The 13,170-nt window shown below is 36.5% G+C and overlaps 1 long non-coding RNA gene across 2 annotated transcripts; it reads right to left on the reverse strand.

Moving 5' to 3' along the window:
• Positions 1 to 7,025: 7,025 nt before the first annotated feature.
• Positions 7,026 to 12,219, reverse strand: LOC141634482 (uncharacterized). Of its 2 annotated transcripts, none has more exons than XR_012539214.1 (9): positions 12,178 to 12,219; positions 10,790 to 10,888; positions 10,628 to 10,687; positions 9,666 to 9,774; positions 9,243 to 9,335; positions 8,932 to 9,012; positions 8,521 to 8,618; positions 8,295 to 8,446; positions 7,026 to 7,800 (listed from the first exon to the last, which is right to left on the reverse strand). It is a non-coding gene; the product is annotated as an uncharacterized LOC141634482 (long non-coding RNA). The 2 variants fall into 2 exon arrangements; XR_012539215.1 differs by having other exon boundaries at positions 10,790 to 10,893.
• Between the last annotated feature and the right edge of the window lie 951 nt (positions 12,220 to 13,170).

The raw sequence follows: 13,170 nt of genomic DNA on the forward strand, positions 1-13,170 counted from the left end.
CTCACGGTCATCCGTAACAGGGGGCCAAGTAGATTTTTTTCGGGTCATTTCATCTTTGTGCTTAGATCGGAAGGAGTTCAAGTTGAAGGAAATATTCAGCCTTTATCAGGTACTCGATATTTCTCGGGGCCACTCGAGGAGGAGTCAGAATCGAAATGCATGGCCATGCTCGGATACGGATTCGTTTTATCAGTTAAGTTACTCTCTAGTCGGGGAAACCACTCTTGATCCAGATCGATTGTAAAATACGACCTTTGCGGATCCAGAACTGCAAATTGTTTTACATTGAGTGGGAGAAATTTTAAATGAATATGAGAATCGGTTATCGCACATACACTTGTACGGACAAGTGGGAGTTTGTTGGAGCTTGTGTCCTCCAGTTAGTGCGGATAACGTCATTGCACATACACTTGTACGGACAAGTGGGAGCTTGTTGGGGTTGGTGTCCTTAACAGTTAGTGCAAGGACTTATAAACCTCTAAAAGGATCAAAGGGTATACTTTGTATCATAATCAGTTGATCCACGTTTATCAATAACGGTTGGCTTGCTAGATAAGTTTGACGTTATTGTCATACAGATGGCGGTGATCAACTGGTCCCTAAAAGTCACACCTATAGGATACGTCTTGAGTGATGTGACGGTATGAAAATACAGTCATATAGATGCCAAATTTGACTAACCAGTGAGTCTGAGTTATTTGACTAATAATTAGTCAAAATGTGATGTTGAGATATTATATTTAATACGGATTAAATATCATGGGCTAAAAGGCGAATTAACGATTAATTCGTAAAATTAAATATAAGCGTTTTATATTTAAATTAAATGTATATTGAATATAATTATACAATACAATCTTTGTTTTGTCGGACATGTATTAATAATTCAACTAACCCGTATTATTAGTTGATGCCTTAATTTCCGATAACCGATAACAGTTTATAATGAAACCGCGTCGTATACATTTAGTAAGCTATGGACCGGACCGCAAGTTTAAGTGAAGAGAAAATTAAAAGCCCGCGAGCTCCCTCTCACACGGTTTGGCCGAGAGCCTTTCATAGACAAAAGGAGAGCATCTCCTCTTGTCTAACCTAATTGTTCATTTGCTAAACAAAATTAGGGTTTTGGGAATTGTGCCTCTCAGGACTCGGATCTCACATCCAACACAACTCACAAAAACTATCCTCTCAATATTGCAAAGGCAATTAGAGGAATTGATCTAGCACAAGGGCATAACTCGGACTATCTTGGGTGCATCGTTTAGGAGGAGATTTGCTTTAATCTCTCATTGCCTTTTGCACTAGGACCGAAGGTTATTTCTAATCTTTATCGTTTCATTTTGTTAATTTCGTTTATGACCATAAAATACATATGAATTTTGCGTTATAATCCTATAAAGAGAGGGTTTTATACGGATCTAACCCTTCAAAGTCTTCTCTGGTTCAGGATCAAAAGGAATAATCTCGGACCTATTAGACCTGGGCATACACGGAACTAACAAGAAAAGTGTGAGAACGGTCTCAAGGAACTAGGTTCCCTGAGACAAAGAGACAAAATAAACAAAAACAAACTAAACAATTGTTTCCTCCCCGGCAACGGCACCAAATTTGATAAGGCTAAAGCCGTATCACCAAATCAAAGTAAAACTATCTCAAAACTAACAAGAATAGCTAGTGGTAAGACAGGTATCGAATCCACAGGGAGGCGGTAATAGTCAGTCTGTAAATATTTAAATTGTCTAAAGGTAATTGTTTTCTCGGGGGTTTGTTGTGTTTGTTATCTAACCGACTAATTGCAAGTAATAAAAAGAGGTTTAAATAATGATATTAAAATGTCTAGGATTTCCGTTTCACTAGATCAATTATACGGGGTCTATTAATCAATTGCTAGATCTACCAAGCTGTCTAAGGTCATAAGATCGGTCGACTCCATTATGCCCTCTAGATCGATTCTAACATGCGGTCTCTATAATTAGATACAATCTATTTGATTATCGCAGCCTATATTAATTCTAACCCGGTCGGTGAAAGGATTAATTCGCAACACTAATTAACAACTCAGGCCTAAGTTAATTAACTAGAAAAATAACAATAATCAAACGACAACTTAAACGATTTCACTTGCAATTAATCAATTTCCCCTTTCTAATTAACCTAGATCCCCTTCATCCTAGATGGGGAATTTAGCTACTCATGATTAAAGCAATAACAACAATAATGTTAATTGAAGACATAATTAAGAGCATGAAATAAGAACAAGAATCGAATAACATAAACTTGAATGATTATTGAAGAAAGATTAGTACCGTAGCAAGGAAAGATTAAATCTAGGAAGAGTACTCAGCCCTCTGAAAGCAAAAAAAAATAAAATAAAGCGTAACCTAATAAAACGTACGAGTTCCTAATTTATAATACAAATATCTGTTTTAGGAAAATCCGGAAAATAATCTGCCAGAGAGGTTCCTCGATCGAGCCTGAGGTGACTCGATCGAGGACGGTTGCTTGATCGAGCCTCAGGTGACTCGATCGAGGAACCAGCTTCACAGACGGTTTCCTTGTTTCTTTCACTTCTAGCCTTCATGCTTCCTCGTTCCTCGTGCCATGCTTCGTGTATTCTACTATGCCATCTCCGCTACGCTCATCTTAGCTTGATTATCCTCATAATGCGTCATTTCTGCATTGAAACATAAAATAGCGGCAGTATCGACAATTCATTTAAATAAGGCATATAAATGACATAAAAGCACGAAAACGGTATATAAAATGGTATGAAAAGGAGCTATAAAAGTATATATAAAAGTGATACATCAAACGCTGTTCAAAATTATACAAAGAAGTGTATAAATAATCACATACGCGTCTTACTTAATAAAGTAATCAACATTCCATGTTCTCTAAACATTTAATAGCCCACACGCGTTTAACATCTTTCATCTCGCCAATGAACATTATTGAATCTGCAATAATACATTTAGCAAACCAATAGTTTAGAAAAACAACCTAAACATTATTAAGATCAACATAAGACACCAAAGAACACTCCCTGGTTTGATTGAATGTTTTAAGGACATATCAAAGTTTTTAGCGAAAATAAGCCGGCGATCGCAATTAAGCCGAACTCGACTAAAGGTAAAATCCTATTTAAAAATAAAACTAGTTGCTGGTGTTAACCTATTTAAGGCACGTGAAGGCCTCTATAACATGAAAGGACTCATATCACAATGTTTAGACATCAAAGTGGTTTTTACATTGCATAAGTATTTCCAAGGTTGAAATTAAAACATACCTCATGAAATATGGTTGATATAAAAAAGGTAATATGCACGACAACAAGCACAACAACAACTCCCTGGAAAAAAAAACTTGTGGTTATGAAATATTTTGTAGCACTTGCACAATATCCTTACCGAGTGCTGACTATATAAAGTTAGTCAACGGTCAAACAGTTTTTTTTTAATGATGAATTGATATGAAGATAGCTTGTTTACATATATCCCGTATAATTATCTCTCAGAGATTATTGAGAGCAAATAGAACTTGAAAAGACAAGAATCTAAGCCATAATGATCAAGAATATAAAACAATTTGGGAAGTAGTGTCGAACCTTTGATATTCCATTCCGTAAGCATGGAAAATAGATAAGCCGGACCATCCATTTATGTACAGGCGGTGGCAAAATAAGTGAACCCTTTGAACGGATGGTATATATAAAAAAAAATTAAAAAGATGCAAATATCGGTTGAAGTTAAAGTGACACATCTTATAAATGAATTTTATACACTAGGAGAGGCGAATCATTTAAACGGGTAGCAGTTATAAATGAATTTTATACACTAGGGGATGCGAATCATTTAAACAGGTAGCGGTTGTTACTATACATATGTATAAGCCATAATTTCATCATAATCTTTTCATGGTTGAAGCTCACGTCACAAGGTTTCAGAGTAAATAACCTCGGATTAAAAACAGTATTGCTCAGAGCTATCGACTATCAATTTTCTCAATCAAGAGTGTCTAATATGACTATATGAGGTAGCAAACATGTCTATTACAGTTGTGAATTATCAAGTTACAGTTGTGTATTATCAAAGGAAATGAATAAGCCATCATTTCATCATAATATTTCCATCCTAACGAAAGTGGCTGTGTTTTCATTTTGCTATCACTGAAATGATTAATAACTTTCTAGCTAAGTAAACTATTCTTGCGTCTTCATACTACATACCCACGAAGACAAGAAACTACGAACAACCTAACAAGGACGGACATAACCTACGAAGGAGAGACCTCATGTTGGTATGAACTTTAGCAAACTCCATTGAAATTCACTTCTAACTGGTTTTATAATAGTGAAAACATCGGGCTTTTTCAATGATGATAACTATATGATAAAAAGATGACCACTTTTTGACATACAGAAATTGGACTTACCTTGCGAACTCCGAAGAAATGATGTCTCCTGACTGTAATCTATCTGACCAATTGGCCTGCAAGATTAAGAACAAGGTTTTGCAGTATTATAGCCAAACCAGAGTGATAATGTCAAATAAATGCCACAAAAGGAAGAAAAACAGGTGTTAAAGCATGTATATATATGCTGCAAGTATGTATCAGCGTTAGTTTAATTTACACATTGATCCTAGGTAGGACCTGAACTCCATGTGGGCAATGCCAAGCAATCTATATATGCGCCATGCTCCAAATTGTATTCAAGCTAGATTGATTAATCAAGTCATTTCGGACATTTGCTTATCTAAGATGTTAATCTAAAGAAGCATTTGCAGGTAATCCAACTTGTACAACGGCATATATATATATATAGATATATATATATATATATATATATATATATATATATATATATATATATATATATATATATATATAAAATTTTGACTTAAATCTTGATTAACAGATTACGCATATGTAAATAATCTATTCGAAAATATGAGACATATATGCAGGGATAAGTAATGAATATACACGGGTTGTGGGCGAGGACTGGTTAGACGGTACAAGCTCGTTCTAGCCATTTCTCAAACCACGTCTCGGTGTCACTAGTAACAATTTCAATTTGAAAATAGGGTTTGACCTAATTCAATCCCCAATTATTTACATACAAAAAACTCAAATTCAATCCTCGATAAACTACATAAAAAAAAGAAGTCGAAAATTAGGGTTCTTACCGCCGAGAATATTGATGGTCAAAAATTAGGGAGCATGTGTTCGAAGGAAAAGGTGTAGCTCGTGAGACTACGTGATGATCGATAATGGGTAGGGCAACGAACGAACCGTGGTCACTGTAGAAAAAGCACCGAATGAAAGAAGAGGAAGGGAAGGAAGAAAAGGAGAAGAGAAAGGCGAAGAAGAGAAGAGATAAAGCACCGGCGAGGCTGAGGGCGGCGTGAATAAATCAAGTATCAAATATTGCACTTAGTGAAATTTAAACGAGGACTCTACACTAGCCTACTATGATATCCTACAACTTGACACCCACACAAATGACATGCTTAGCTAATGCAACTAGAAAGTAAGTTTAGTATTAAACAGATAAGGCTCCATTATCGTTGCTAAACTTGATGTCAAAACAAAAGAGAATAAGAAGATAGTTGTCGTGTGTAAAATCAACAGTTGAAGTTTCAGTACTTTTGATTTATCTTAATTAACAACTGAAAACCCATAATAAATGAAGCAATAAGCTATACGGATTACTTGAATTGTTATATGAATCTTAGCTTAGCGCCTGACCAATATGCTCTTCTATGAGACAACAATCACTCTCCTATGCTCGCTTGACAAGTACACAAAACACCAGACACAGCACAAAAGACATGCTCAGTCGTATCAATATGGATTAAGGAAGCTGAATATTAAAAAGTGAATAAGATATGAACCTGATATAATGCACATCCAAACACCTGATATAATGCACAAACAGAAATGAAAAACATGGTTTTGGGATGTAGTTCAAACTAGAGTTACTAGTAAAATCACCTTTTATCTCAATTTATTTCAACTTCATGACTTAAAATCAACAATTATCGTTGCTCCCAGTACCAGTTCAGTTAATTATACAATTTTTGTTGGTAAATCGGTCTCACCAAATGAAATCACAAGTCAAAATCTGTTTCAATTTCATAACAATTAAACACAATCACAAGTCAAAACTCAAAAATCGGATTACCTGTGGAGTGTGAGAGCAGTGGTGGGAGAGCAAGGCTGATTACAGTAGTAGCGGTCAGCGACGGAGAGCGACGACGGAGGGCAGTGTAGCAGAGGTCCGGCTAGGACCCGTGTCTGGGCATCCACGGTCTGGTCATACTGTTAACAGAAATAAAATCAATTTTATCCCAATTATTTACAAAAAACAAAACCCTAGATCGGATGTTGTACCTAAAGGCGCTGGATCGAGGGAGAGCATTGAGTGCCATGGGAAAGCGTTGGAAGTAACGAAGGAGAACGGTGAGGCTATCGAAGGAGTCGGGTGAGCGTCTTGGCTATGAGAGGTGGAGAACGATGGTGATGAGTGGATATCAGATGACGAAGAGTAGAAGACGAAGTAAATAAGTGTAGGTAAATATCCAGGAAACTCAATCACAGAATTCTAAAGGCGGGTTTTTTAGTTTTTTTTTTTAACTAGTTGTTGCACCGCGCCCGGTAGGGCGCGGTGCCCCAATTTGGCGGAATGCTTAGCAGAAAAAAGTCAGTAATGTATCAAACAAAAGGAGCGTGGTGCATTATATATAAATATTAGTTATAAATGGTGGAACAAGCATAGAATTACAAAACTGGCGTAACTACTTGAAAACATGCCTTGTGCGAAATAGTTACAGCACAAGTCGTAAAATATAATGTAGAATGACAGCGCCATGCCTTCCACTCGCCCTCTCCATCCCTCCTCTCAACGCTCTCCCTCCCTTAATGGTTGAAGCAAGCATCTGATTACAAATAACTGAAAACAAACTCGCTATAAAAAATGTTGACAATATTTACATCATAAAGCTTTTTTCAATGCTTTTAAAAATGTTACACTTGCATCATAAATCAGCATCACAAAGATGGAATCAAAACTACAACATTTTGAAGGATTTAAGACGTTGACACTCTGCGTCTTCAGAGAATTCTTTGAACCAAACCAGTAAATCTCGGAAAGTTATCTGCAAAGAACGTCATTAGTCATCATTTGCAATCACAATAGAATACTTTAGTCACATAATGTGAAACACGGAATTCGAATAACAACAAAAAGGTACTCCGTATCTTCTTACACATTCTTGTAGCTAGCTCGACTAACCAACGACAAAGCCAATACAAAGACATCAGTCCCTTGGTAACTCCAATACAAAAGAAATCAGCTCTAAACATCAAACTCCAATTTCTATTACCCAAATTTATCAAAATAGAAATAAAAAACTACTTTGCAACTTTAGTGAAGCACAGCAGTTGGCAATTTTATATCTCGGCGATTATCTTTTTTACACCCCTTTCCAGAGAGAAGCAATTTACGACAGTGTTTTGATAAGGCATGCTGTAAAAGTCTATCCTTAAGAGTGTGTTGAAACCAATTTTTGAATTGTAAAACTCAGTCCAAGAAGTATAAACCAGATTTCCGAACTAAGGGATATAAAAGCTTACCACCAGTATCCCAGATGCCTAAGTTTACTACAAGTATCCCAGTTAATATGGTACCGCAAAATCGTCGTATTAGAAGTCACCACTTACAAATTAGAGCTAAAAGTAGGATTTGTTATCAACATCGGACTTTATTTGTCTCCGTAAATACTTATAGTCACTGTATTCCTGCAGGTTGAAATAATAAAATGAATCACTTAATACCAAATATTCATCGACTAACAAGGAAAGAACAACTAACAACCAAAGCATACTTTAATGGATTTAACCCGATAATGAGTAGAATGGCAAAAAAACCTACAATCTCCCTCCCTCCCTCTCAATCTGAACAAAAACAAACACAAAGTCTATCTCCTCCCTCCCACCCTCTTCACTCCTCATCTCCCCCTTCCTCCATCATTTTCAATTTGAGCACTCTCTATATTTAAGTAAAATCAAGCACAAACTCTCTTTTCCTTCCTCTCTGTCCCCCTCAAAGAGTTCAAGACAAAAGTGTCAAGTATTGGAGGGACTCTGTACATTTTCTATAGTGATGCACTGATGCTAGCATGTTTAAACCAACTCCAACATTCTACAAAAACATTGGACTTCAAAGTTCAAACAAGATAGGCATAGTGGCGAATGAAATCTCAAGGAAGTAAATCAGAAAGTTTAGTCAGTACCTTATGATACGTTCATCATTGTATGGGTGTATCATAAATGCACCAGGAAACTGCAACAGCTCGGCAACGGTATTTCTGAAGAAAGTGGTTGTGATCGTTAATCCAAAAGCGGTTGTAACTTCGCTAAAAACCCACTCTCCTACCTGGTGTCACTGGAAAACCAAACTCATGTTAGGTGTTAGATCACAAGACTGAATAGTATGACTAAAGTTAACTTATAGTGTACCATGTCATGGGTAAGACGAAGGAACCATAAAATAAAGGCAGCCATCAAGCAGAAAACACTGACTGTAAACTGGCCGCAACAGCTTGGAAGTCAAAAATCTGCATCAAACAACCAAGTAAAGAATCAGCAATAGCTCGGAAGTTCAATATAGCGCATTAATTTCCGCTCTTAGCCTGTATATTGGTAGGTTGACCCAAATGGATTTCCATACAATGCAAAAAGGAGACCTAACCATATCCAATATAAAACGATATCAGTACAACCCATTATAAAGCACAAGCAAAAACACTCATTTAAGGGGACTTGGAGTAAGCACAAATGAAAGTGAGATGCTAGATATACACTAATGAAGCGCAACAAAAACAAACGAACCCCATTAAAGTTGAACCCTAATTAAGCAGTAAAACTCACCATCGTCTGTCAAACCAATCTTAGTCAATATCGTCTTCCATGGTGTTGACTTGCTCACATTCATCAATCCATTCACTATATCTGTAAAAACAAAACAGGTGGTGAGTAATAAATGAATATGCAGTCACATTTAGAGCTAGAAAGAGTATTTTATACACAAAAACTTGTATGAGATTGTCAAACATGTTATACCAACCCATTAACATGGTGTGCTGTTGAAATAGAAATATTCAAGAACTTGGGTTAGGCTTACATGTGAGACTATCACACAATAGCTCAGCTTCCTAATATTAAAATAGGCCAAAACTTACATGTCAATGGGTTCAGTTAAAGCTATTATGAAAGTGCTGAAGCTCTCCTGGCATATCCCGCATACTGCTTTGCCAATCAGGTTCTTCATATCACTGGCGACCAGGTAAGACAGTACAATACAAGTGAGCTCACCAATCATTAAAGCTGTGTCTAAAACTAACAAATAACTCAAGTCTGAGACATGTGTCTTCATATGAGTTGATACAAAACTTTCGGAAAAAGTTGTAGCATAAACTTAAAAACATAGTAGGAACACCCTGAAGACACATCGTCTACAATTCAGTCAAATAAATGGAGGCTCTTATTATACATGTCACTAACAAACAAAAAATATTCAGAAAACCCAGATCACAAAAAACTTATATGAGCATAAAAGTTTCAAAAAATATGTAACAAAAAAAAAGTACTCCGTACAAGCTTACCTGATAACAATAATCCTTTCACAAACTATCTACTTTTTTAGAACAATCATCCCAACCTTCTTCAGCCATCCCTGCCTTGCACCAAAACTTCCAACACTCAACCGAGACCCTACACCACACATTAAAATTAACCACATTGATTAAACGTTACCTATTTTAAAAGCACAGCACATAAATTAAAATCAAAACTCACACAAAATAACTAAGATGCTAATTGATTCATCATTCACGGAAATGCAAAGTCCAAGGACTCTGGTGGGAAGTAAGTAGAGTCTAAGAAGAAATAATCACTTTAGAGGTACATGAACTACGACATTGGGGGAGGAGGGAGTGATAGAAGCAAGCGAGTTGGTGAGGAGTAAATAACTAACCAATAAGTCTCCCTTGTGACGGGTATATCCATCACAAGCTTGTGACGGGTCAAGTATCACCCACATGAGTAGATAAGACAAAAGTAAGAGTGCCTAGGGAATTACAAATGGCTTGTCTTTATCTACCCAAGTGGGTTTTATTTGACCCGTCGGAAGCTTGTGACGGATATTGTCCGTCACAAATGAGAATTTGTGATAACTAAATATGCATAAACATCTCATATGAGAATTTGCGGAAATTGCATTCTACTACATCGATCTTCTTTCTAGCCATCATATATTGTTCCACCAAGGCATCTTATGCACTTGTTTTGGACTTGTTTTTTGGTTATGCAGTAAGAGACACACTCGTCTAAACAATAGAAGCCTGACTAAAAAAACTCATATTTACAATTGGTAGCAACAAGAAGCCTTAGTCACGTTTTTCTAGAAATTAGTTTATACCAAAAGCTTGCGGTCTGTTGCAGACTTGCAGTCGCGTCCCACAGCTAAAATCGTAATCAACATCAACATTAGCTTTAAGCAAATAAATAGAACAAAATAACATACGTATTAACACAGATTTTGTCTAAATTTAAGTAAAATCAGTACCTCTACAACATCAGGCCTATTGCACACCGTCGTCAACTTAGCCATTTTCATTCCCTGCAGCTAAAAGTACATAAAAGAGCGATTCAGCGAGAGAGTAAAATTACCAAGTATACCTACACAGCTAGAAACAATACTAAAAAGAGGAGTGAAAATAACTCAAACCTTCTAATTTGAAATGCCCTTCTTTTTCTGTTCGTACGCTGAGTCAATTTTCTTCTTCGCTGCTAGTTCTTGATTTGTTTCATCTTTCTTATCATCAACCTGAGCTGACGAGGGCAAAAAATGAGAATGCTTGCATATAGGAATAGACACGTCACGGCAACTATTATGCGCTTGCAGAATGCAGTTGGCTCGCTAAGGAGCAACTCATGCTGTTTTTTTTCTAGCTCCACTTAGCTATTAGAAACTACAATTTTTTTGAGACTATCGTAGAATTTATACTGAATTTTGGGGAGCTCTACCAAGCCATTACAAATTTCAATTATTTTTACTTTGCCATAAAATGTGCACAATATCCTATTATCCTAGACTCCTAGATGGCCATCTCAACATTGCCCATATGCCTCGCACAAATTAAGGTTCTGGGAATCATAAGGTTTCACATTGAGCACTTTCATGTTTGCACCTTAAGGGTGTGTTTGGATAGTAAAAGTGGAGGGAAAGGGAGGGGAGGGGAGGGGGAAGGAGGGAAGGGAAAGGGAGAGAAGAGAAGGGGAGGAGGAATGGGATGTAAGTGTTTGGATACAATTTCCCTCCAAATCTTGCCTATTTGGAGAGATTTTGATTAGGCTTGGAGGAGGGAAATTGGATCCCTCCAAATCTCTCCCCCTCCATTTCCCTCCACCCCCATTTGCTATCCAAATAAGAGATTTTAAATCCTCTACTCTCCCTCCCTTTCTTTTCCCTCTAAATCCCTCAATCCAAACACACCCTAAAAGAGCACACTATATGTAATAGCAAAGGGGATGGAAAAACTCCAAATGAATAACAAGCACGAGAATTCTTAGTCATTTCCATCCACTTTAAAGACAAGGGGTTCATACATTAACATTAGTCCAATCCATATATTAGAAGTTCGCATATGCTGGCTAATACGTATGATGTTTTTCCAACCACGACCCCCCTCACTACTCTCAAGTATCTAATGCTACTTAGCTAACAATGATGCATCATATTTATATAATTATATGAGACTACATATCGTCCTTTAAATGTAAAATAGGGCTCATAGCCTCAGACTTGGATGTTCAATCCACATAGAGATGGAAAATAACATAGAAAACACACATCCATGTCTCTGAGATTTCATTCAGTATAATGCTTAGAATTTAGAAGAATAAAATTTGTTCATGATAGGTCAGGAAAGCCTTGCAAATACAGTGACCGGATATTGAAGCGAGAAGCGGTAACCGAAATTAAGCCACGATGTTTGATTTTGAGATAAGCCCGAACCCAATATCATACACCATTTTATTATACTGGACAATACTCATAAGCTGCTGGATTTCATAACAATTTGATTAAAAGGAAAATAGATAGTTAGAAGATACCTGCTCTGCATATGTGCGAAAATTTTCTCAATGAGCAGCATCATCTGAGTTCTGATAATGATTTCATTTGATTGCCTTGTGGTTGAATATTCAGACCATTTACCAGTTTCCTCTCCACTTTACCAATATTTTTGAAATTCAATACCAAATCGATGTCTACAATCTGGTCAAGAACTCCTGCCATATAAGCAAACCCAACAATAATTGGTGAGTAGAAATCATAATTGATCAAGCAATTATGAAACAGTGAATCTTGAAGCTAGATTATCTCCATTTCTTAAGAATTGACAAGGCAGCCTAAAATACACGCCGTAACAAACATGCCATTCAGGCACTCATTCACAACAAGGAAAAGCTAAACAAGACCTACCCATAAAACATTATACGGAATAATGGAGTATATAAAGAACCAAAATCTTACAATAATTGCAAACATGAAGCTCAAAACTAAATAATAAATATAGAAAAGCTAAGAGTTAATTAAAGTTGTGACAACCCTTCGTTTTGGTCATGGTTTTGTGAAAAACAACATCAACTCTATCATCCCCCTTCCTTTGCATGTGTATTGATGATGCACTTGTAAATATTTAAATACTTGTAAATTATTTTATACTCAGAATTGTTCGAAATAACACAATCAAATTAACAAATGACTTATTTTGTCGGATTGATTTCTTGTACGGATGCCCCAGAAAAAGAAAGTACTCCGTATAAGTATCAACACCATCAATGCAAAGAAAGATGGATGACATAGCGCAAGACAAAGGGCAAAGCATAGGATGAAAAGAGAAACAACCAAATTCCAAGGTGATCGGTACTTGCTAAAACCCAAAAATAATCCAGGAATTTCAATTTGCCCAATTTATTGCATGCAATCAATCTATCCGGTGTCGGTTTTGTTGCTTACTTATATATGTATAATTGATTTCATTGAATAATTTCTTTTGTAATATCAGTAATTCTGAAAACAACATTGCCTAATAGCAAACACAC

This window comes from Silene latifolia, chromosome Y (genome assembly GCF_048544455.1).
Source record: "Silene latifolia isolate original U9 population chromosome Y, ASM4854445v1, whole genome shotgun sequence".
Taxonomy (NCBI): Eukaryota; Viridiplantae; Streptophyta; class Magnoliopsida; order Caryophyllales; family Caryophyllaceae; genus Silene; species Silene latifolia.